Consider the following 27043-nt stretch of genomic DNA (forward strand, 5'->3'; position numbering starts at 1 on the left):
TAACGTTGTTACAACCTGTTACTAACCTAACCTGTTACATTGAGCGACAGGCCTACACTAGAAGGATGCAGTGGAAAACATAGCTAGATTATCATAACCTGTGTGTAACTAATTACGTGCCTTACCCTTATTGATCCTGTAGTTGAAAGTGTCTAGGAGCAGGAGTCACCATGGATGCAGGGGTCACTTGCAGGTGCCAGGTGGGAGCTTCTCGCGAGATTTTGAAGCATCTCGTCTCCTCGTTCAGGAAAAAAAATTACCACGAAATCTCGTCTCCTCGTTCAGGAAAAAAAATTACCACGAAAAACAGAAAAAAATTACCACGAAAAACAGAAAAAAATTACTCTGCTTTTTTTATTTGTCAAGTGAATGCAATACGCTTCCATAGTCTCAAGCCTTCATTATAGGCCACATAAGTATTCGTATGTTGCTCTTCTTATAAGAGCACCACAAGTGGGCAGTATATAGTGCAAAAAGCTCTAAAAAGATGTAATGGAGTAGAAGTATGAAGTAGAATAAAATGGAAATACTACCAAATTTAAAACAAAAACAATAGGTAATGATTTACATAAACACACTACAACAGACAAACACAACAAATCAAAACATACAATAAACATTACAGTTTCCTCGTATTCAGGCGCTCCGCAAACCTCTTGGTTGGTAACTTTAAAGATATTTAATAAAATGTCCCCTTGTACTCGTACTCATACTCGTACTCGTCGTCCTCCGCTTATCCGGTTCTGGGTCGCGGGGGCAGCAGCCTCAGCAAAGAAGCCCAGACAGTCATCTCCCCAGCCACTTCTGTCAGCTCTTCCGAGGGAATCCTGAGGCGTTCCCAGGCCAGCCAGGCGATGTAATCCCTCCAGCGTGTCCTGGGGCGGCCCCGAGGTCTCCTCCCGGTTGGACATGCCCGAAACACCTCCCAAGGGAGGCGTCCGGAAGGCATCCTTACCAGATGCCCGAACCACCTCAACTGGCTCCTCTCGATGTGGAGGAGCAGCGGCTCTACTCCGAGTCCCTCCCGGATGTCTGAGCTCCTCACCCTATCCCTAAGGCTGAGCCCAGCCACCCTGCGGAGGAAACTCATTTCGGCCGCTTGCACTCGCGATCTCATTCTTTCGGTCACTACCCAGAGCTCGTGACCATAGGTGAGGATTGGAACGTAGATCGACCGGTAAATCGAGAGCTTCGCTTTCTGGCTAAGCTCCCTCTTCACCACAACGGACCGGTTAAGCGCCTGCATCACTGTTGATGCCGCCCCAATCTGCCTGTCAATCTCCCGCGATCCTACCCTCACTCGTGAACCAGATCCCGAGATACTTAACCTCCTCCACCTGAGGCAGGACTTCCCACCTGACCTGGAGTGGGCAATCCACCCTTTTCCGGCTGAGGACCATGGCCTCAGACTTGGAGGTGCTGATTCTCAACCCAGCTGCTTCACATTCGGCTGAGTACTGTCCCAGCAAGAGCTGGAGGTCACTGTTCGATGGAGCTAGGAGGACCACGTCATCCAAAGCAGGGACGAGATCCTCCCATCACCGAACCTGACACCCTCCACCACTCGGCTGCGCCTAGAAATTCTGTCCATGAAAGTTAGGAACAGAACCGGTTACAAAGGGCAGCCCTGGCGGAGTCCAACCCTCACCGGGAACAGGTCCAACTTACTGCCGGCCACGCAAACCAGACTCGTGCTCCTTCGGTACAGGGACTGGATGGCCCTTAGCAAGGGGCCACCAACCCCATACTCCCGGAGCACCCCCCACAGGATGCCCCTGGGGACACAGTCGTAAGCCTTCTCCAAATCCACAAAACACATGTGGACTGGTTGGGCGAACTCACATGCCCCCTCCAGCACCCTGGCGAGGGTAAAGATCTGGTCCATGGTTCCGCATCCGTGACGAAAACCACATTGCTCCTCCTCAATCTGAGGTGCAACTATCCACCCGGACCCTCTTCTCCAGCACCCTGGAGTAGACCTTACCGGGTAGGCTGAGGAGTGTGATCCCCCTGTAGTTGGAACACACCCTCTGGTCCCCTTTCTTGAAGATGGGGACCACCACCCCGGTCTGCCACTCCAGAGGCACTGCCCCCGATGTCCACGCAATGTTGCAGAGGCTTGTCAACCAGGACAGCCCTACAACATCCACAGCCTTGAGATATCCAGGGCGAATCTCATCCACCCCTGGGGCTCCGCCGCCGTGGAGTTGCTTCAGTACCTCAGCGACTTCTGCCCCAGAAATTGGACAACCCGCCCCCGAGACCCCCGGCTCTGTTTCCTCACTGGAATATGTGTTGGTGGGATTGAGGAGCTCCTCAAAGTATTCCTTCCACTGCCCGACAATGTCCCCAGTTGACGTCAGCAGCTCCCCGCCCCCACTGCAAACAATGTGAGCAAGTTGCCGCCTTCCCCCCCTGAGGCGATGGACGGTTTGCCAGAACCTCTTTGGAGCCGATCGATAGTCTTTCTCCATGGCCTCACCGAACTCCTCCCACGCCCGAGTTTTTGCCTCTGCGACTGCCGCTGCTGCACTCCGCTTGGCCCGCCAGTACCCGTCAGCTGCTTCCACAGACCCACAGACCAACCATGCCCTGTAGGCCTCCTTCTTCAGCCTGATGGCCCCAGCGGCCTTGCGGCCACAGCTCACAACACATTATAAAATGTCCCCATATTTTGATAAAGCTCTGAATTTTCCCCTTGGTAGCAGAAGTCAGTTTTTCCATGTCTAAACAGTTAGGAATACTTTTAAACCAGTGTCCAACTGTAGGTGCTTCTGTGCTCTTCCAGGCAGTTGCAATACAGTGTTTAGCCTGAAGTGAGCAGCACCTGTCAGTGTTAATGTCTGTGGAGGTAGTCCAAAGATAAATAGCTGAGGGCCGATAGGTAACCTAATAGAGATAATACCCAAAATAGTTTGTATGACTTCCCTAATAGAGATAATACCCAAAATAGTTTGTATGACTTCCCAGATTTTTTTAATTTTGGGGGAGCTCTGTGCATCTTGACAGACTCTCTTCAAGTCATCTTCAGAGATTTCTACCTCTAGGTCACTAGACTATGCCAGTCTTTTGTTATCTGAGGATTCGTTGGATTTAGCTACAGTCATTTTATACAAAAGGGAAACCTGGCCACGGCCTTGAAGATGATCTAATACAGCTTTTTCAAGGCTAGACAGAGGAGGTATACCAGAGGACTAAGTGCTGTTAAAATGTAACTCCTTATTTGTAGGTATCTGGAAAAAAAAAAAAAAAAACGTTTTGAAGGAATGTTACAGATTATTTGCAAATCCTTAAAACTATAGAGTACATCACTGTCATCATACATATCCATAACTTTGATAGCCCCTCTCTCTGCCCGCAGCCTAACGCCAGGATCAGCTCTGCCTGGAGAGAATCCACAGTTTCCCCACACTGGTGTAAAACATGATAAATCTGACACTATATTTAGGTGTGCTTGTACCCTATACCAGACTCTTATTGTATTCTTGACAGATGGATTATGGGTATTTTTTAACAAGTTTTTCAATGTGTCAGAATACAAGTATAGGTTTAGGGGTAAAAGAGATGTAGTGGTGCGTTCTGTTGTGACCCACGGTATTGCAGCATTGTCCGAGAACCAATATGAGTATAGTACTTCATTACACTCCACTGATTACACCTGCTCCTTTACATAAATGAAACGACTAATACCATACTAAGAAAATACTCTGTTACTCACATAGAAGTACAAAAGTTTCAGCAAGTTATTCATTATTCAGAATTGCCCATTCTGAGTAATGTATGTAATCATATTTAAAGGTCCAGTGTTTAGGATTTAGCACCATCTATTGGCATAAATCATATTTAATATTAATAACTGTGTTTTCATTAGTTTAGTCCACCATGTTGTTTCTACAGTAGCCTGGAACGGACAAACAAAACACCAGCTTTAGATGGGGCCTTTTACGTTTCCGTGTCGTCCACTGTAGTTCTCCTACATGCTTGACACATGAGAGAAGTTTCTGTTCTGTAACCACTATATCCCACATACTGGAATTTCTAAATTTAAAAAGCGGTGTTTTACTGTTGTAGTTGGTTGAGGTGGAGCTCAGCTTGAACTATTAACTAATAATTATTTACATTTTGAGATTAATCTGATGATTATTTTCTCCATTAATTGATTAGTTGTTTGGTTTAAAAATGAGCGAAAATATTGAGTAATAATTGTCACAATGGCCCAAAGTGACACCTTCACAGTGTTTGTTTTGCCCACACCTCAACATTATTACTAACACAATGCAATTATTAACATTATTAAAAGGAAAAGCAGCAAAACTTCACTTTTTAAAGGCTGTGATCATGAAATGTTTTTACTTGGAAAATGACAAATTCATTATTAAAGTAGTTGCCAATTAATTTTCAGTCTATTAAACTAGCAGTTAAGAGACTAATTGTTTAAATTGTACTTGTACAGACTGTTTGGTAGTTTAATTAATAACAAAACGTGTATGTTTATATAACAAATATAATTATATTTGTGCAGAATTATTGTTCTGTTACAGAGTAAAAAAGAAATGTGAGCTCCTCTGACTGAACACTGGGTGGCAGCAGACGCCTGTTTACAGGACCAGCAGAGACACAGTAAATCACACAGTCTGATGGGTAACAGAGTGCATTGTACTGTTGTATCATTTTCCTCAATTGTTGTAATTTATTGCCATTTAGTTTGTTGTGTGGTGCATTTGTGTCAGCCTCTTTTTTTAGTTGTAAGTTGTGAAGAAAAATTAGATCATCCCAAGACAAAAAGGGGGAAAAAAGAACAAGCAAACTACTGAGTAAACATTTTATCACTGCACACTTTAGGGGCAAAAACTTACTTATACTGTGAGAGGGTTAGCTGGTTGTGTATCACCTCGCACATCTTTGAATGAAGACATCATATTTAAGGGGTATGAGATGATTAACGGGAGACAAAGGCAGAAAAATATGTTTCTCTTGAACCAAACTACATCCATTATTTCAGATGTTCTTCTAATCTTGTTTTTCTTGTGAGATGCTGCATAACTTTGCCTCTGAACTTTACTCAAACTAAACAAAGGAACGCAAGTCTGAGAGTCTGCAGCTGTTGGGTTTGCTTGTTTGTATGTTTTTATTTTGCACAATACAGGAAATGATATGACAACATAAACAAAATGGGAAAGTAGGAACAAATACATATCCTGCTGAACACAGTGACTCACACTGGGGATTTTTTATTTATTTATTTTATGTACTTTGAATGTAAATAAGGCGCTAGTTTGCATTCAAAAAAGCATCAATATAGAGCTTGTTGCCAGATGATTATCCCCTTGAAACCCCGACAGGTCCGGGCGGAGCCCCGAATGTCCTCAAATCCTAGAACCTGGCCCCTGACCTCCAGTCATTTTGCAAAAGTGGCCCCCAAGCAAGGAAAGTTGAGTATCCGTGGTCTACATTCACTGTCGTAGCCATGTGAGGCTGTACTTTGGCACAGTGGTGCTTTGAGCTAAATGCTAGCAGGCTAACATGCTCGCAGTGACAATGCTAACACTTGCTAATTAGCACTAATCACACAGTAGAGCTGAGGCTGATGGGACTGTCTTTAGTTTTGCAGGTATTCATTCTGTCATAAACCAAAATACTGGAAAGGTTAACCCTCTATGATACCGTGTTGCCTCTGGGAAACAAACCTATTTAGGCTGTCTAGTTTAGTTAAGAAGGGAGAGTGCAACATGGTATAAAAATGCCAGAATTAGCCAAAAGGCCATTTTTCATCTGTAACCCCTTGGCCAACATGTTACACAAGGCTGCCTAAACAGGGCATACAGTTTAAAAGACTTCATAACACTCAGACTGTACATCTTCAGTTATGTTCCAGTGCTAGAAAAAAGAGCCAGGGCTTTACAGAAACCAGTAGCACTGTTTATATTGTAAAATGACTTTCTTGTGGCCATGTTGAGACTCTTTTTGGTCCTTCCTCACATGGTTCAGCTCCATTACCTCTCTCCACAAAAATGGTCCGAAAACATCTTTTTCTTTCATTTTACAATCTGAAAAAATTGGATTCACAGTAGTAGATGAGTAAAGTTTAATTTTTGAATTGTTTAATGTACTTTATTTGATAATTAAGAAACAGAAAATTGCATAAATGCAAATGTTGCCTGAGGGTAGTTTTCAGACTAACTCATGAAATGAGTTCATTTCTTATGTTGCTGTGTGTGTGTGTGTGTGTGTGTGTGTGTGTGTGTGTGTGTGTGTGTGTGTGTGTGTGTGTGTGTGTGTGTGTGAAATTTTAATTTTTTTTTAATATATTAGTATTGTATTCTTATTTATTAAAATTGTAAACAATAACCCTCTTTGTTTCAATTCTTACCATTACAGTACAGTGTTGCTTTGTGGTAACGTACCCAAAAATGTGCCCTAATTTTTTTTTTTTTTTTTTGAAAATTTCTTTAAATTATGGTAACTTAGTCTATTTTGTAGCAAAAAATAAAACACATTACAGACTTTTTTCTTTACCAAATAACATAGCAGGTACCATAGAGGGTTTAACGTTTGACCTGATGGTAGCACTAGAGACAAACTTAAAGGATCACCAAATTCTTCACAATTAAGGGGACATAGATACACATAACATATTTCATGGAAATCCATTTAATAGTTGTTGAGATATTTTAGTCAGGACCAAAGTGGGGCATACTCAAGACTGAAAAAAAGGGTCTTTGAGAACCGCGACCTCCAGTCAAAGACCAAAATTCTGGTCTACAAAGCGGTACTGCTCCCCACTACCATACTACTGTATGGGTCAAAAGCCTGGACCACATACAGCAGGCACTTGAGAGCACTTGAGGCCTTCCATCAGAGGTACCTCCGGAGAATCCTCAGGATAACCTGGGAGGATCGACGGACCAACACCAGCGTCCTGGAGGAGGCTGGCATCTCTACCATCACTGTCATCATCGCCCAACACCAGCTCTGGCCACGTGATTCGGATGCCTGACTCTTGCCTCCCCAAACAAGTCCTCTACTTGCAGCTTGTTCAAGGAAAGCGTGCCCCAGGAGGCCAAAAGAAAAGGTACAAAGATAACATCAAAGCAAACCTCAAGAAGTGCCACATAGGCCTTAAGACCTGGGAGGCCACAGCAAGAAACAGGGCGGCCTGGAGACAACTTGTCCGAGATGGAGCTGCGCAGTATGACGATCTCCATAGTGCTGCAGAAGACAAGCGCAGACGCAGAAAGGAAATCGCTTCCACCCAAAAGGTTCCACCCAAACCCACAATCGCCACTGCCCCAAAATATGCAGGCCCAGGATCGGCCTCTTTGCCCACCTGAAGACCTGTAAGGACCAAGAAGGAGGACAGACATACTCGACCCCGAGTGTCCGCCGCCGATGATGGTTATAGGAAAACCTTCAGATGTCTAAAAAGACATTGAATTACATAATCTTAAATAAAGCCTTAATTGTTAATAAAATGTCTTAAATGAATATTTTCCAAGTCTTAAAAATGCTAAAACATGCTAGCTAGCTGTCACTGTGACCTGGATTACAAAGGGAAGTGCAAATTTAAGGAAACTGGCTTTCTTAGCCAAGATTTTGCAGCATGGTTAAAACTGGTACAAGACAATGCATACAAGTCTCTGTTTATTTTATGCACAAAGTTTTTCCAAACTCTGCACGATGGGAATCAGCACAGGGGGGACCCATAAAAAATCACCAAGAAAAACCAACCACACTAAAACAAACACCAGGTATTCCCCAGTAGCACAGCTCTTAACAACACTCAGGGACAGGAAGTAGAGGTGGTGTCTTAACACGGTGACAAAACCTGATACCTTTTTCCTGCAGTTTTGGTTTTGTGAAATTGGTTTTAAATTTCATTTCAAGTGGCATTAAAATATGTCTTGAAGTCTTAAATCTAACTTGCCTTGCACTGTAGGAACCCTGTTAAGAGAAATAAGATATATCAGGCTTCGGGCACACAGACAACACTCGTTAGTGGGATCAATATATTGTTGGATTTTGACTTTTTTAGGCGGTTTGTTGACAGCAAGTAAAACACAAAATATCACCAGACTTATTCTTTGAACTCCCAACATTATATCTCCACTGTACTGCACAAGATAAAAACAAATCCTCAAAATAAACCTCTCAAGTTTGTGTTTTAATTCAGAGAGAGCAGAGTGACACGAGGGAGGAACTTGAGAGTATTGAGATGCACCCACAGCAAACATCTGTCAGACACCCACCCACCCTCCGACCGCCTGCCCTGAGCTGTAGCTGTCACTTCCCCTGTGTACCAGCCATCCATCCACTAAGACCTCCTCAATTTGTTCACACTCTTTCATTAACAACACACGCTCGCAGACGGACAGACACACAAACACTCACACATCCCCTCGCTTACCCATCAGTCCATCCGGTCCCCGAGGTGTCGGCCATCACTGTCTCTCGTAGGCGTTTCCCCAGCAACCACAGCCTCCCCCGTCTGACTTGAGAGTGCTTTTTTTTTCTGTTTGCTTTGGTTTCTGGAGGATTATTGTGCTAGTGTGTCTCGGTGTTGGCGTATACAGAGGAGGGGGACACTGAAGGATGTCATACAATTAAATGTAACACAATGACTTACACTGTGTGTGAATTCTTCTATAAAAGCTTCCTTTTATTTAAGCTGCTCGTGACATTTGGCTGCTACAGGAAACTAATTTGTCTGCTAGAGAACACAGACTGAATCCAGACCAACTATGCATGCATACATATTTCTGGGAATCATTCGCATTATTTTACATACCAATATTCCATGTAGCGCCGCTACTGCAAGGGATCTATTTTGCAATCATGGATAATTCATGATGTGCACCGACACTGCATATGAAAATCCTTTTGAAGGCGGTTTGGGGCTGAGGGAAATTTCCCTTTCTTCCACTTCCCTTCACTTTGTAAAGGCCGTGCTGCCTCTGTTTCAGTGCATGTGAATTCACACTGTGAGATAATGCTCTTTTCAATCAGGTGATGTGACTCACCTGTGGTTTAATAGCTCACATCAGCTCCCTGTATTAAACATTCCTGCCGTAGTTTCACTCAGGCATGTAACGACATGAACAGTATTGACGTTTTTACGAGATCTCTAACAGACACAATCAGAGGGGTGTGTCTGTGACGGCGTTTACATGCTCGCTAGTATCATGATCAGGAGGGTTGTCGTTATGTGTTTCAGCAACAAAGAGGTGCTCCGAAAGGATCGTAGATTTACGAGCAAGTCCAACCATTCGTAGGAGGATAAAAGCATCTTATGAAGCTCCAGAACCTGTAGTAGGGACCAAAAACATGTTTTTTTTTTATTTGGTTTATTTATAAGTCAATACTTTTATCATAAACTCTGGTGCTCTTTGCCAAGTGACATGATGAAAAATTAGAGATGATGTTTATTGATTTGCAAACCTACCCAATTGTACGTTTCTGCAAACCACAGCTACACGCTATATCTGTACATTATTGTGTAGCAGAAGCTGTGGTTAACGTGTGGTGTGGTGTAGGCACAAAAACCAATTGGTTATTGTAAGTAAAACATGGGTTTTACTTAAAATACTCTGTTTGGGGGCCATAATCACAGCAGAAAAATCAACGATGTCTAAGTAACCATCAGTTTTTCATGCCCTTATCCTGGCAGGAAAAGCAGCAATGTCTCTGTAAAAAATAACCGCTTTCTGTACCACTATCCTGGCAAGAAAAACATTGATGTTTGGGTTAAAAATAACTGCTTTCTGTGCCAATATCCTGGCCTAAAAAGCAGCAATGTCTTGGTAAAAAAAACAAACACATTTCGTGCCACTATCCCGGCAGGAAAACAACGATGTCTCAGTTGAAAACAACCGCTTTTTGTGCCGTTATACCAGCAGGAAAAGCAGCAGTCATGGTAAAAAAAAAAAAAAAAACTTTTTGTGCGACTGTTCTGGCCTAAAAAGCAGCAGTGTCTCAGTAAAAAAACGACCACTTTTCATGCCACTATCGTCGCAGGAAAAACAGCAGTTGTGATAAAAAACAACTGCTTTGTGTACCAGTGTCCTGACAGGAAAAGCAGTGGTGTCTCCATAAAAAACAACCACTTTTTGTGCTGCTGTCTTGGCAGGAATAGCAGCGACATCTTGGTAAAAATAAGTGCCTTTCATGCAACTAACCAGAAGGAGCAGCCTCTGGAAACACAGCATGGGGTCGCTTCAAAACACCCACATTTGGTGCCTCAAACGCCACTGAAAACACCAATGATTTGCTAAATCACAACCATCACCTCCACCTCCGAATGACTGTCAGCTCATGTACTACGTCGCTTTATAAATGCTGATATGATATGTATGAAACTTGCAAATGTTACGTATACATGGTTTGCAGAAACGTACCATGCCAACATTTTCTTTTAGTGAGTGGGCTGTTTTTCTGACACCATGAAAAGCTGACTTTATAGAGATACACTACAAACACTGGATGATCTTATAGAATAAGATGCATTAGTGCATGAGTATTTTCACAGTGTGGTGTCAGTGATTTAACTTAGGTTAATGATCTGAATACTTCTTCCACCACTGACTGTATGTGAGACTGTGTGTATGATGCGTGCCATGTCAGCAGTGCATTGTTGACTCCAGGATGACCCGTGCAGGCACATGTCATCCTCTGCATGCACCGTAATGGCTGCTAATTAATAATCACTGTCAAATCTGAAGATCTGTGCTGAGGAACTGAAAGCGATGCTCTGTGAGGACAAAGGAGGCAATCAAATTACCGTCCATTTTACTGATTTCATTTCCATGGTGGAGGCCGTGGCGGTGGAGCGGCTTCAGCGGGTAATGGTTTCTGGCAACGATGGGGCCCTTAGTCCTGTTCAGTGGAGCTGCAACATCCCCCCAGGGTTTCATCGGCAGTTAGAGCTATCGTTTCTTTTCTCTTGAGGTCATTTAATGGGAAAAAAAAGAAAAGTTATGCTTGTCGTTAACCTCAGTGCGCTATTCTTTTATGCATCAAAAAAATCTTGGCTGTTGTCCTCAGCTAAACAATGCCCTTGAGTAAGTGCGTAGGTCAATCGAATGTGAAATTAGATCATTTAGAATTCATATAAGAGATCTTTATTTAGGCTACCAATAAGCTGCACTGCATTATAGTGATTGTCAGGAAACAGGCCAGAGACCTTTAATTGGAGGGGTAGAAACTGAGAGGAAGCAGAGGGCAGGAGGGGGAGGATGCTGCTGCAGTGTTTAAGGAGCAGAGACTTCTCCAGGGAAAGGGTGCTTTTACTTTGAAGTGTGCGGTGGGACTGTGTGCTGCACAAAATCCCCCCAATCCTTCGTCTATTACTGCCATGTTTGCTGATTATGTTTTCATGGGCTGATTCTCAAATCTTTAGACCCAGGAGAGGCGAACTCTGGGGGAATAGCAACGAGGCAGAGATGCTCGAGTGTTTTCAGGTCGTGGATTGATGTAGCTGACATCAAAAACCTTTGGATCCAGTTGATACCTTGACATGCTGAGAATGTGTTATTGTGATTGTTTGATTGACAGGCCATAGTGAGTTAGCTTATATGGAGCGATCTCAATTCAGTCTGATAACGACCTCGAACCATTCACGTTATATTTCCTCATGCTCATTTGCCCACATTAGATGTTTCTTCGTGCCTTTTGTTCCGATTATATCAAGCAAACGACGAAGAAAAGATCCGTGTAATCATCTTTTATAATGATGCTTAGCAGACGTTTGTGTTCTCAAACGATTAAGGATATGCTTCTTGTTTCTTTGTCTTTAAGTTCTTGTCTTTGTTCACTTTAATATCCATCAAAGTACAAACATTATGGATCATATAATGAGACACAAAAATGTCATAAGATACAGGATCGTTGGGTAATGCACAATAATTAGCATCACAAACTATCAATGTGAAACCAAAACCATATTTTTTTTACTTTAAGATCCTATGAATAATTCTAAAATTAAGGTATTTTAAAAGAAACTAAGTGAATAATTAAAGGATATATACTGTGATAAGTATTGTTATCGGATTACATGCTAGAGTACAAGATTTAAAGGTTTTTTGGTGGTTAAAAATCCCTTAAAAACTGACCATAAACCATGAAAAGCACCACTTACTTTATGCCTTTAAAGGTCTTAATTTGGGTCCTAATCAGGGATAGTTTCCATGGTTTTTGGTTAGTTTTAAGGTTTTTTTACCACTTAAAAAAATCATACTTATAATCCTGAAAAATCCCTTAATAAATTAAAATCTATCCATTTATCCCTTAGTTATCCCTATGTTTGTTGTGAACCCCTGAACTAAAGCTTAAGGTACAAATTAAGGGGGTACGTGAAATGCTGTTTTGTAAATGATTCAGATTTTGTACCACTTAAAAAAAAACTCAGACTGTGCATATAGTCCATTAGAAATACTTAAATATATCCCCACACCATTAATCTTTTAATTGATCCCGAGTTTGAGGCATAAATACCCAAATACTGTTTTTTTCCCCCCTTTAAAATTACACTTATTTTTGTTAATAATGATAAAATTGGATTTAAGGGTAGGGTAGGTAATGGGCTGTAATATATTAAGTTATTCTTTATGGGTTGTATGCACAGTTTAAGGGGTTTTTGGGAAGTTGAAACCCCTTAATACCGACCCAAAACACAAAAACCACCCCATAATATATATCTTTAAGTGTTTTTTGGCTGTTTTAAAGGGTTATTTTATACCTCTTGAAAATCCCTCAAACTATGTATAGCATTGAATATTAAGGTACAAATTAAGGGGATGCATGAAATGCTTTTTTGTGAATGTTTAAGATTTTGTACCACTTACAAACCCCTTAGACTGTGCATATAATCCATTAAAAATACTTAAATATATTGCGTTTCATCTGAAAACTCATTTAAACTAAAATCATAATATTTTCGTAAACACTATTTTTTTTTCTTTAAAATTACATTTATTTTTGTTAATGATTATAAAATTGGATTTAAGGTGATAGGTAATGGACTGTAACATATTAAGGTATTCGTTTAGGTTTTATATGCACAGTTTAAGGGGGTTTTCAGAGGTTGAAACCCCTTTATACTGACCAAAAACACGAAAACAACCCCATAATTTATTCCTTTATTTTTTTTATTTATTTTTTTTAATGTACATTTTAAAAAACCCTTAAATCATGCATTGCATTGAAATCCTAAATTTTCCCCGCAATTGAATCTTAAGGGATAATTAATGGGAGTACATGTAATGCTGTTTTTGTAAATGTTTAAGGGGGTTTTGAGAGGTTGAAACCCCTTAATATTGACCAAAAACACAAAAACAACCCCATAATTTATGTCTTTAAATGTTTTTGGGACGTTTTTAAAGTTGTTTTTTTTTTTTTATATATACCTCTTAAAAAACCCTTAAAACACACATAGCATTAAAATAGCATATTATGATCTGTTCATTTATCTGTTAATTGTGCACACTTCTGGTGGAGACAGGACGTTAAGAGACAAAAAATGGGGTCAGAGTGTTTCCTTGTTTCCAAAGTCATCACAACGTGTCAGTTAATGTATTATACTGTTTGTTTTAAGCCATTCAGAATGAGTAAAATAATGCTTTAATTTGGATTTAGATTTGAAGTTAAGTGCTGTAAGAAGCTTTGTGGTTTATTCTGAAGTCAGACACGTTGTCAGCTGCTGAGTCCGTCTAATGCATTTCTTTCTGACCTGATATTCACTCTAAACCAAATCTATCTGGACCGACTCCGTAATGAGATGCATTAGAGTTGTGTGGCACAGAAATCCAATACTCCCAGCCTTCCTCCCTCCACCAATCCACCATCAACTAGGCCACAAACTGGGCTAAATTTAGTGGAGTCTTTTGTCTCCGGCTGCTCTGAAATCTTTTTTACTTCTGAGACTTGTCAACATGCTGAAAATTGATGTCTTGTCAGATGATGTTCGCGCTGTTTTAAACGTGATTCCATCGATTTCTGTCTGTCTGTTATCTGTAGCTCGTGTGCCCTTCCTGTTGCACCGCTTGTCACTTATTTCAATATGGCTGTTTCATGGCTAGATGATAAAGCCATTATCTAGCCTATTCAAGAACTGTCACACGCCCGTCGCCGAGCGGGTAACAATTAATTTTCTCCGGTGACAAAGCCTCAGCGGCTCCCTGAATTGAGATTACATTTCTTTGTCAATTTTTATTTGAAAATGTATATTTCACTACTGGTGTGTGTGTGTGTGTGTGTGTGTGTGTGTGTGTGTGTGTGTGTGTGTGTGTGTGGTTCAGTTAGCACACGTCGCTGAGCTCACAATGCATTTGATTCCCCTCAGTGGGGCCTCAGAGCTGTCAGCCGCAGAGTCAGTGGGATGCTCTGGATTGTGACAAACTGCAGCAGATGACAGTTGAAAGATGACGGGGAGTGATTGTGCCGCACCGCCAGCAGACGGGAATTTACCATTAATATGAGTACTGCATCACGTTTCACACACATTCAAATTTGTGTATGTGACTATGTTGCCCTGCAAAGCTGGAACACAGTCACTGACTGTGTTTAGTTAAGACCTGACTTGAGAGATCTTGGTCATGTGTGCTAGGTTAGAGATACTCAGAGGGCAAAGGCCATCCTGGCAGACGCTCAACACCCTCTTCATGGAGGGTAAAATTGAACAGATATGCGACATCTTTTGTTCCATCAGCAGTTGCCTTTTTAATCAAGTTGTGCCATATCAAGTGCAGTATCTGCATTATTAGCTATATTATGTTCTATGGCAGTGATTTTTCAGGGGTAAAATAAACAGCCTGAGGCCCTGATCACACAGAAAGCGTTTTAGCAGCTGGAGGCACCTTTTTGTAATTGTTTTTAATGAGAATGAAGCTGCTCGCAGTTTTTGCATTGTGACACGCTGAGTTTCTGTACTCTAAGCACCTTCCGTTTTTGCCGTAGCGCTCTGAATTCCTCCAGTTAAAAAGACTTCAACTCAAAGGGGAATAACACCACCAAGTCATCTCGTTTTTTTTCATCAACTTTCTCCCCATTGTCCAATCAGATGATTTGAGAGGCGGGCCTTCTGCTGTCGTCATGAAAACAAGTTTACAAGTCGGTCAACAATGGAGGAGAAACTGGTGGTAGCAGTTACTGGATACCCAGAGCTATACGGCCTGATGATAGACAGCAGGTTGTCAAACTGCCCCTGAGTCATCCTAAAATCTGCCTGTAAACGTCCATGATGGAGGAGAAGCTCCTGGACCAACTGGTGGTACTCCCCATGATCCAGCCTCTTTTTTAGGGTCTCATGTACCCACACAGATCTCTGTTTATCTGCTGACAGCCTCTCACCCTCAACCAGAGCTGATACTGATTACTGTGAAATAACTAAAATAAATAAATTAAAGGTAGATTGATTACACAGGAAAGTTAGAATAAGGAGGTGATAGCAACAATAAAAAGGCGCAGCAAGCTTTTTTTTCACTAGTGGCATTCAATTTAAGATAAAAGCAGTGCTGCGCGCCTCATTTTACAATCTACAAAACGCTGTCTGTGTGATCAGGGCCTAAAACTACATAAAATCAATGCATGGCAACCGCTTCATCTGTTGTGCAGTTTGTTGAAAACTGAAACCCTTTTTTCTCAAGTTCACTGCCTCTGCAGGAACACTCTCTTTCTTTGTAGGGCAGAGTGGTTTTCTGCTGATTATAGTTTATGGAAATGTGGGTATAATAAAAATAAAATACCATTAGCGATAATGGGATTATCTCTCAGGCGGTGTGATTTAAGCTGACTATGATTCAAGTTTATGATTTATGTACAAAACAAATGGTTAACAATAGATGAATACCTCCACTGTCTCATATTTCCAGGCCCTCTGAGTCCGCACGTCGACAAAAGCTGGTGGGGAGAAAACACTTTTCGTTATGAAATATGCATGATGTATTCAGCACAAAATATGTCACCACTATCTTACTCCGAACTGCTTTCCATGATCTGTCTTTTATGAAAAATGCATGTGTTGTTGTGCCTGAGAAACTTCGGCGCAGCCAAACTTCAGTTTGATTTGGGAGAAATCAAAGCGGTGAGGAATAATTCATCTTCATTGAGATGCGTTCGGTTTCCAAAAAACGTACCCAACATTGAATGAAGTGATCGAGTGGAGGATTCCTCTCCCACATCTTCAAGCTCAGCACGAGGATACACAAAGCTGAGCCACAAGCAACGATAAATCAAAAGTCTGCAGCACTGATCCTGAAAATACACTAATAAATCAATAATTACAGCACATAGCTGAGGGATAAAAAGTTTGCAAAAGAGCTTCATAAAGTAAAAACACATACTTTATGGCATGATTGATAGATCCAACTTCAGACAGAGATGCATCTGAATGCTGCGTCTTTCCTTGAAGTGTAGATTTATAGCGTTAGAGCTGCTGAAGGCCTCGTCCTCCACCTCTCAGACTACTATTAATCACCTACACCTGGATTAGAGATGCCTGAATTGCTATAATTAATAACCATAAACCTCTGGGAATTTTAAGCAGCCAGTCACATTTGTTTCTGGGGAGACTTTTGGACACTGATGGACAACCACGCCTTTAAGACCCTGAGCTACTCCTGATAAATGATCAATGCTTTCCCTCTTTCTTTGGCTGTTTATTGTGCAGAACTTTGGTCCAACTTGGACCACACATATCTGATAAAGCAGGTAAAGATCTGAGACACGCTCCCGCTGGTGTTCAGTGGATGTATTTGCAGTTGTAAACCTGTGAGTGGTGCTGCCAGCCACTGCACATGCATGAGTGTGTGAGTGTGTGTGTGTTTATACAGCTTCTCCTTCAGTGATCACAGGACAGCGTCTGCAAAACAGAATAGTATGACAATTAAGACAATGGACCAGACAGAATGAGGCCCTCAGTGTATTCATTTATACTGCCCCCTCCCCACCATACACACACACACACACACACACACACACACACACACACACACACACACGCACACACACACACACTGTCCTCCAACCCACAATCCTTTTCATTCCCTCATCTATTTAACTACCTACAGTACATTTTTCTTACTAAAATTAAAGCCATTTATTGCTTGTGACCTTATATTTTCTCACAATAATCTTCTTTCAAAATATAAAAAATAACATAAATGTATATAGAATAAAATAGAGGAGAATTTTTAGGTTTGAGCTGATGTACCCGATTAAAGCAGTGGAAATTAAACAGAGAAAAGGGGATAAATATATATTTTAGAATACTTTGGTGGCTTGTAAGAGAACCCTTCCTAAGAGGTGGATGAAAAAAGAAATGTGTAGTGTTTACGATTGGATGAAATTGATTATTTACATCATTAACACATAAATGTGAATCATTGTCTTCCATTGTCTCCGTATGTACGTATTTATTTCCTTATTTTTTCATGCTTGAAAGGTGTTAATGTTCACTAGGGTTGAGTATCAAACTGGGTACATGAAAGGGTACCGACCGAATTACGTAGGTACTACTGAGTAACGATTCATTGTAAATCCATCGGTGCCAAATGCCAATACCTCAAAGCACAGCTGGGTCAGAACGCTGTGTTTACGGAAGAGGGGGATATGCTATGAAGCGTCCGAAGCCTGGAGCTTCTAGGCTGGCAACAGAGCTCTGCAGAACTGCTGGGTTCAACTTAGACAGGAGACAGAAACGCCCTGAAGCCGGCTGTGAAGCTCTGCGGCTGCTCCATTGGTTTCCTAGCAAGCTAAAACCACGCTACAGCGCCAATGTGATGCAATCGTTTCGGCTTCTGGTCTATATTACTTTAGTCTCATATCACTAGTGATCACATCTAGTTACACAAGCAGACAGATGGAGACAGAAGGTGCAGAGTTGCTTTGTAGTCAACTACGTCACCCGTCCAGCTCATTAAAAACTTGTTATTACTGAAAAAGTACAGTACCAAAAAAAGGTACTGGTACAAAATTACAGGTACCTGAACCAGTACTAGTATCAGTTCAAATATAAACAGTACCCAACCGAACATCCATATGGTGTTGCTAACAGGAGAGAATTTCAAAAGGGTCTGTCTGTCTCTGCCAATCGATTTTCTTGACAGCCATCCAGCCAATCTACTTCACACTTAGCAAGTGTATTACTGAGGACCAGAGGAAGTGCAGTGTCGAGTGTGATGCTGTTGATGAGCGGTTCTCAGGAAAGATGCAAGCAGCACTATCAGCAGTGAAGCAATCACTTAGATTAAACCACGCCTACTTCAAAGACAAAAGCCTTGATGGCTGTGTACCCATGGAAACCACACTCACACGGTTTGGAAAATAGCGATAAGGAGCACTCGTTTTGAGGAATTTACTTTTTATCAGACAACAAATGAGACAAGAATTAGATAGCTAGTGCAGCCTCAGTGCCGGGTCTAACCTGTGTAACAGCAGCAACAGAAATGTTACCGATCCGGTGGGGAGTCGGAGCGATCTGGATTCAGAAGCCTGGCGCTGGCTGAATTTGAGTTGCTACAGCCTGATTTCCTCTGTTTTCCTAGCTACTGTAGCTGTCAGATTTAGTGGGACCCGCATGAATCTGTTTTTCATGGCAAAGCAGCCGTCCAGGCTTTTGTTATATGGTTGGAATAAAACAATAGACATGAACAGACACGTTTTGAATGGGCAATGCACTAGTTATAGAAAATCTGCAATTTCACCTGAAAAATGCGTTGAAGGACAATATGTGTTGTTTTCAGTTATTGTTACTCTGTGCATATACATTATTAAGGGCTCAATTACATGTAAAGTTTGAAAAGGTCTGTACTCTGCTAGCTATGTTGTGTTCACACCAGGGACGAATAAAACAATTGGCGTGAGTGAATCACATCTAAAGTCAATGTAAAGACGCGATTAAACACAGATTCCCACCAGGCAGCGCGATGGATGCTACGTGAATGACGTGAAATACACAAATTTTGCAGCGTGAATGAAGCGAGTAGCGCAATTTTGCATCTTACACTTATTTGTGAGAGCTGAGAAATCTGAACTTCGACCAACTTATGCCGCGATATTCGATCAGCATTCAGATCCTCTGGGGACGTATGATGCCAAGGATGTATAGACGGAAGGTTGTTCATCAATTCAGTGATTTTACGCATGTATGACGAAAGTTATTCGTGCATTTGAGGCAAGTTAACACAAAAATATTTAAGCATTCAAACTCGTCTGAGTAACGGGACGTGAAAATTCACATTATACGCTTATTCGCGAGAGTTGACAAATTCAAACTTTGACTAATTCGTGCGATAGCCAGTCAGCATTGAAATCCCTTGGAGACCCATGATGCTGAGGACGCACCGGCGAACACAAAACATTCTAGCGTTTAAACACACGAGTAACAGGATGTGAAAATTTACATTATGCGCTTATTCTTGAGAGTTGACAAATAAGAACTTTGACTAATTCGTGCGATAGCCAGTCAGCATTGAGATCCCTTGGGCACCTATGATGCCAAAGATGTACCGGCAAACACAAATCTAGCATTCTAGTATTCAAACTTGCGCGAGTAACAGGACGTGAAAATTGGCATCATGTTTGGTGTGAACACCACATTTGAGTATGGTCCTAATATTTAGTCTTAGTTCAAGTTAAGATAATTTATGTTTGCATTTTATTTTGTCATCTACCTCTTCATGTTTTGATCTTATCTGTAAAATGTTCCTTGACAACATATTTAATTTGTTTCAGCCAAAATATCTGATCTTGCAGCACAATATCCGCTCATAGGGACTAAAGCATTATTAAACTTTATATGGGATGTTTAGGTACTCATAGCACTCGGTAAAGGTTTGAAAATATTGTGGAAAATGCAGCAAAAAGCTTTTGAAGCAGGTTCCAGCTTTGTGTTGTTTTGCTTCTGGCCTGTAAATATATGCATGTGGTGGCTCACAGCCTTCCTCCTGAGACATTCATTTGGTCTACTGGCAGCTCTGGCAGCAATCACAGGAATGACCCGACCTAATGTAGCGAGGAGATCAGTAGACCACGGTGAAAATCATCCCGCACACACACCTCCCTCCCTCCCTCACACACACGGAGGCAGGAACATCTGCGACAAACTAAACAAAGGACCAGAGAGCTGAACTGGATCATCAGCACACTGAGCCAATACCCGCATGTTTGCTCACAGCCGAGCAGCTAAATATTCGCTGTACTCCAGTCCTGTTGTTTTGTCTTCCTCGGTGTGGTATATGGGGCCTGTTCGTACATTCACCCCTCAGAAGCAGCTTTGATTTGATGGTAGGTGACTGATGCTGTGAAAAGAGCCCGGGGCAGTGTTCTTGTAAGCATTAAAATGTGTGTTTCATCATGACAGCACTCTCCCAGATGAATATTTCAGGCAGAAGGTGGGAAGGCAGCAGGATCTGGTGTTGGGAGGGAAAGTGTGGGTTAAAATGCTGCTCTGTATGGTGGCCCAGAGAGCTCAATGCACTGCAGCTAAAAACACCTGCAAATAAACAAAACAGACATACAGTATAATGACATGCACTGCTCAGAGACTTAGCATGGGAGCTAACGCTAGCTAATTCATTGAGCTCATACTACACAACCTTCTGAGTTTGCAGATCGCCGAGCTGTTCACACTGCACATCTTGCTGACTTGAAGTTGTCGTGGTTTTGACACTACATGACAGACCAGCGTCAAGGGGTCACGCACTTCAAGCTCTTTCACCAGGAGGAATCCCTGATGAGTATGTTTGGCTCTTTTGCTATTTAAGTCAAAAGAAAAAAGTCTTTATGGGCTGCAGGACATCACATGACGGACCCAACAGTTGTAATTCCACTGTTTGGCCACTACAAGAATTGGATTCAAACCCGGCACACTTCCTGGGGACCTGATTTCTGTTCGTCTTTACTGTTTATAGCCTGTTTTCTCTAGGTGTAAAAACAGCTTTGGCCCGTGTAGCAAATGTAGCATAGACAGAAAAGTTCCTACAGGTTTCCCCTGGCCTAGCCTGCCGAAAGGGTCCAGATATTTAGCCTGCTAGATATCGTAGCTCACGAGTGCCGATTTACGAGCACCAAGCCAACGCTGGTTTGCTTCTGATCTGGGATTTTAGTCGAGGAGGTCCAAAACCTGTCTGCGAGTATAAAATCAGGGCTAAAGTCATGTGGTGTAAAGTAAGCATTAGCTGTTCTTTATATTTGATTTGCGTTATTGTATTTGGTTGTTTTTTCTGGAGCGATAAATTGTCTTTAACAAACAGAAAGTACCACCCAATATTTACATTTATTGTGAGGCGGCAACCCCTGGTGAATGTAGTAATCACTACGGGCACAAAGGAAGCAGTCAGGTGACGTAGCATAAAGAGCGACAAAGTTTGTTTAGGTTTGGAGGAAGGGAAGGTGATTGGGTCAAACAAGAACCAGACTTAAATCCAGGGGACCGATGTTTGTGTCTTGTGTGAAACCACTGGCAACATTGAGTTATTTTAACAAGGGAGCGTGTATGTCACATTACATATGTCGCGTGATTTCACATGAGGTATGTGACGTGTGTCACGTGGTACATCACTATAGTAGCAAGCCTACTTATTTTAAGACAGATTATGATCTTTTTATTCCTCCGTACCAGCAATAGCCGAAACCGGAGGCATTAAGTTTTTGGGTCCGCCATACGTCCATCTGTCCCATCCTTGTGAACATGATATCTCAAGAACACCTCAAGGGATTTCTTCACATTTGGCACAAGTCCACACTCAACAATGAACTGATCAGTTTTTGGTGGTCAAGAAAGGTCAAGGTCACTGCGACCTTGTTTCTCTCATTCTCATGAATGTGATATCTCAAGAATGCCTTAAGAGAATTTCTTCTTATTTGGCACACACATTCACTTTGACTCAAGGATGAACTGTTTAGATTTCTTGGTGAAAGGTCACAGTTGCTGTGACCTTGCATCCATCTCTTTCTTGTGAACCTGGCATCTCAGGAATGCCTTGAGAGAATTTCTTCAAATTTGGCACAAACATTCACTTGGACTCAACAATAAATCGATTAGATTTTGGTGGTCATGGGGTCTAAGGTCAAGACCATGTGACCTCATCTATCTTATTCTTGTGAACATGATATCTCAAGAACGTCTTGAGGAGATTTGTTGAAATCTAGCAGAAATGTCCACTTAGACTCAGACATCAACTGATTGCATTTTGGTGGTCAAAGGTCACACCTATGTGACCTCACCGTCTCATTCTCGTGAACGTGATATCTCAAGAATACGTTTTCTTCAAATTTGGCTCAAACATTCACTTGGTCTCAACAATGACTGAATGGATTTCAGTTGCTAAAGGTCAAAGTCAGTTTGACCTTGCGTCTGTCTCATTCTCGTGAACACAATATCACAAGAACACCTGAAAGGAATTTCTTTAAATTTGACACAAATGTCCACTTGGACTGAAGAATAAACTGATCAGAATATTATGGTTAGAGGTCGGAGGTCAAGGTCAGTGTGACCTCACTAAATATGTTTTTGGCCATAACTCAAGAATTCATACGCTAATTATCACAAAACTTGACACAAATGTCTAACAGGATAAAATAATGAAGTGATGACATTTTATATCCAAAATGTCAAAGGTCAACTTCACTATGACATCATTATGTTCTGCATAATACACTTTTTCTGTCCATTTCTCAGCGTCATATCTCAGGAACAGAAGGGGAGACATTTGGTCAGATACTGAATTGGTGACTCTAATCTTGAAACTGTGCTGATTGTATAGATCTTCTGTGTGTGAAGAATCCATGTTTTCACTGACATGGATGGAGACTGTCAGAGAATCTTAGCTGTCATGTACGAGCTATTCTCTCATCCTCGGGTAGGTGCGCTAATTTAGGAAAGACTCCTATGGGTTGTATTCAGAGGTAGAAACGAACTTACGTAGTATGTTGTACGAGTTGTTGGACTTGTTGGTTTTCTGTATTTGAGTGTTTCCTATATTTTTGCTGTAATTGCACCATGTTTTTGTAGTTACTGTTTTTTGTGGTGCGGGTTCATGTAATATTGAAACACAATCACATGATATAAAACCAGTAATAATTGTGATAAATCTATCATTACCACTGCTGAAGAGATATATAAAAGTAATGACTGTGTGAGGCATTGTTGTTATTTCACCCTAAAGTATGACCTTTTGTGAAGCTTTACAATATTGAATTAGAGGATCAAGAGTTCTTTACACAATTCATATCCATTGACATTTTGTGGGCTCACGGGTTGCACATTGTGCCCCCGTGGAGAAAGCAATCGATGGCCTCAGCATTTCTCTGTGGACCGAGGGTATTCTGCCGAACACGGTGTGTGTTTGCCACACATGGCAGGATCCTGTTGCTGTGCAGCCCCTGGGAGAGCTGTGCACACAACTCTGTAGATTCACACAAGGTGAAAAGGTGGCCAAGATGCTGCTTACTCATCTATTCTGCTCACGTTTGGACCAAGGAGGCAGACAGACACGGAGGGAAGGGAGGGGGGGGTAGCTCCTTCACAGCTGAACCCCCAAATGTCATGGAGGGGGCGGCACATTATTGCCATGGAAACCCAGCCTCAGTAATATTTGATTGTGATCAGCAGTGAGACTCTGATGAGATCCCTCTCACCTGCTTGCTGCTCTCCAGGTGACTGGATTTTCAGTCAGGGAACAGATTGTAGTCATTCAGCTCTTGTGGGATTAGTTTTAACTCTGGTGATAATTGGACTGGGGAAAAGAGGACTCCATCTCCATGTTTTCTCCTTCCCCTTTTTCCATATGGAGTCCTTCTTGGTGTGTAAGTCTGTCCCAAAGCATCTCTCCATGCTGAACCACCAGCTCGCAGCACATAGAAATACTGTGCAATCAGAGCACAAATGTTCTACTAAATTACATCTTTTCCAATAGGCTGAAATTCACAAAACAACACACCTGAGTCACCAACACCACCAAGATTACTGTATCTAATACTGCACCGGCCCAACTGCCTGCAATATGAACCCTTCTGTCTAGACACCCATTACCCGCCTGCACCTAAAACAGTGGAATCAATACCATCGCAGGGAGTCATAATGGCCCAATTACTGTTTGTAGGTTTGTCAATGCCACGTCTCTAAGGACGCCTGCAAAAGGCCACACCAAAACACTATGTGCAGGAGTAATGCCATACATTTGTAATAATGTGTGTGTGTTGGATTGTATATTCTGGGCTGCACCGCTGTGACATTTAAGAGAAACAGGTGACCGAGCCGCTGTGTGTTCAGACTTGTGTTTATGTTGTGGTTCGAAACAACAGCATGAACTGCTCAGTTTGGTGCACTTAAATATGTGATTATAAAAGATTACGTTTTTATTTATCTTTATGGCCAATAAATTATAAGATTTTTTTTAAAGGGATAGTTAACCCCAAAATAAAAAAAGGCATATTTCTCCTCTTACCTGTAGTGCTGTTTATCAGTCTAGATTGTTGAGTGTTGGAGATGTGGGTTGTAGAGATGTCTGCCTTCACTCCAGTATATTGAAACTAGATGTCACTGAAAATTCATTTTAAAAACTCAACATCAATGTCTCTTTCCAGAAATCATGACCCGGTTACTCAAGATAATCCACAGACCTTGGTGTGAGCAGTTTCATGTAGGAACTATTTTCTTTCTACTGAACTACACCCACCAACCATATTACCACGCAGAAGAAAGCGTGCATACTCATCAACGAGAGGCTCGTGCTTGTGAACTCAGTGATGCTAGGTGAGCTAGCAGTAGAGGCACTGAGTATAATATGGTTGTCAGGTGTAGAAAGAAATTAGTTCCTACATGAAACTGCTCACACAGCTCGTTCTCACATCCGACTCATCAAATACCGCCGCTTTGTCAGTGGATGTAGGCGTCAGACATCAACGCACAGAGGCACCCTTTGTTGTGGTATGATATGCACCAGGCAGCAGCAGTTTCAGACGCCAATGCGACTAAGGTCCAGTCATAACACTTTTTTAAAAATTGCATTTATTGCGTGCTGCTTTTTTTGTCTCTTCGACCACCTTAGTCAAGCTGTTGCAGCGGCTCTCTGCTTCCTGCTGCTGACAAACAGATGCACCATTCGTGGCAGTAAGATACGCATCACACAGTCGTAGTTTCAGGTACTGCCAGTAACTACCATAGTATAAATAGCAAAAAAGTCTGCATAGGGAGGGCAGGAGTGGAGGTGGATGGGTCAAACAAACTCTGGACTTTGACCAGGGAGCCTGGCGTTCGTTTCCTGTGTGAAACCAAAAGTCAGTGGATTTATTTTGATAATAACATAGTATGTGTAGCGTGTTACGCTAGTGATGTGATATTCCATTGGTAACAACTGTACTTAGGCCAAACCATGTTTTGTTTCCTAAACCTAACCAGGGACTTTTGTTGCCTAAACCCAAAAAAAGAAGTGTTTTACCTACAGTGTAAGTTTATATAGAAAAGGACTGTATGCAGCTTACAAACCGAAACTGTACATTTCCTGTTAAGAGAGACGTTTATTTTGAAAAGACACAATGCAGGTAATGAACGTAAATTGGCACGTCGTCTCTGAACAACTGACACAGGAGGGTACCTAGCACATTATATTTTGTCGTGTAGGTTTACTGACAAAGTGGTGGTATTTGCTATTTGGGATGAGAACGTGTTGGCTCACAACAAGATAATGCAGACTTTTTCACTCTTTATACTACGCTAGTTATTAAAGGTGTCTGAAACTGCCGCTGGCCGGTGCATATCTTACCGCCACGAAGGGTGTGTCTGTGCTTCAATGTCTGACGCCTAGATCCACAGACAAAGCAGAGGTATTTGACGAGTTGGGAGTGAGAGCAGGCTGTGTGGGCAATATTTTGCAGGAACTATTTTCTTCACAGAAGGAAGCATGCATCTACTACTAGCTCACCTAGCACCACCAAGCTAGCTAACGTTGCAGCTTAGTGGAGGAGGATGCCATTAATGTTTACATCTCGCTCTGTCACAAGCACGAGCCTCTCGTCTATGAGTAAACGCACGCTTCCTTCTGCACGCTGATACAGTTGGCAAGTGCAGTTCGATTGAAAGAAAATAGTTCCTACATGAAACTGGTCACAAGGTCTGTGGATTATCTTGAGTAACCAGGTCATGATTTTTGCAAAGAGACAATGCTGTTGAGTTTTTCAAATGTATTTTTTTTTTTTAACACTTTGAGCACCACAAGCTGAGTGCCATCTAGTTCCATTATACTGGAGAGAAGGCAGACATCTTTACAGCCGATATCTCCAACACTCTGCAACTCACACCAAAACGATCTACACTGATAAATAGTTCTACAGTAAAGAGGAAAATGTACTTTTGATTTTGGGGTGAACTGTCTCTTTAAAATCTTTATTAGCCTCAAATTTTCAGTATCTTTATGTCAAAGCGCCTCAGCTTGAGTCGACTTGATTTATTGATTTGCTAAGCTCATGCTGAATAAGCAGCTATGACACACACACACTACTGATGCCCATACCTTGTTACACAGCGACTTCTCCGGAGGTCATATACTCACTCTAATAATGTATGAATGAGTCTGATTTGATTTTATACAGTGCTGTTAATAAACGTGTGTCTCTGTGTGTTTCTGCTTTCTTTGTATTAGCACTTTCCTGCCCTCCATCCCTCATCAGGACCTTTGTCTCCTTCACCTCCTCCTCCTCCTCCTCCTCCTCCTCCTCCACCTGCCCATGAAGAATGGCTTCGTGTGAACTACATAAATCAACGGCCACTGAACAGGTACACACCTCCGAATGAGACATACATCAACTAAAGGTAAAGTGGTGTGTAAAGGGACTGAAAAAACAGGTTCACACTCGGGCAGTGGTGGAAAGTAACTAAGTAGATCTACTTAGAGGTTCTGTACACTACATTTAGAGCATTAATATAGCAGCAAACAAGGAGTTGATAAGATATAGTGGAGTAATGGGATCCTGGGCTGAGAATTAAGTCAAGCTTCTTCTTTGTGTGTTGTAATCCGAGCTTCTCTGTTCTTAGTTGTGGCAAGCTTGTCTGGCC

At 41.8% G+C, this 27043-nt stretch overlaps 1 protein-coding gene across 1 annotated transcript in view; it reads left to right on the plus strand.

The window, feature by feature from the left end:
* Positions 1-27043, plus strand: part of cops4 (COP9 constitutive photomorphogenic homolog subunit 4 (Arabidopsis)) — a 520559-nt gene that overhangs the window by 227874 nt on the left and 265642 nt on the right. The gene's annotated exons all lie outside the window — the stretch shown is intronic.

The sequence above is a fragment of the Epinephelus moara genome, chromosome 9, assembly GCF_006386435.1.
Source record: "Epinephelus moara isolate mb chromosome 9, YSFRI_EMoa_1.0, whole genome shotgun sequence".
Lineage (NCBI taxonomy): Eukaryota > Metazoa > Chordata > Actinopteri > Perciformes > Serranidae > Epinephelus > Epinephelus moara.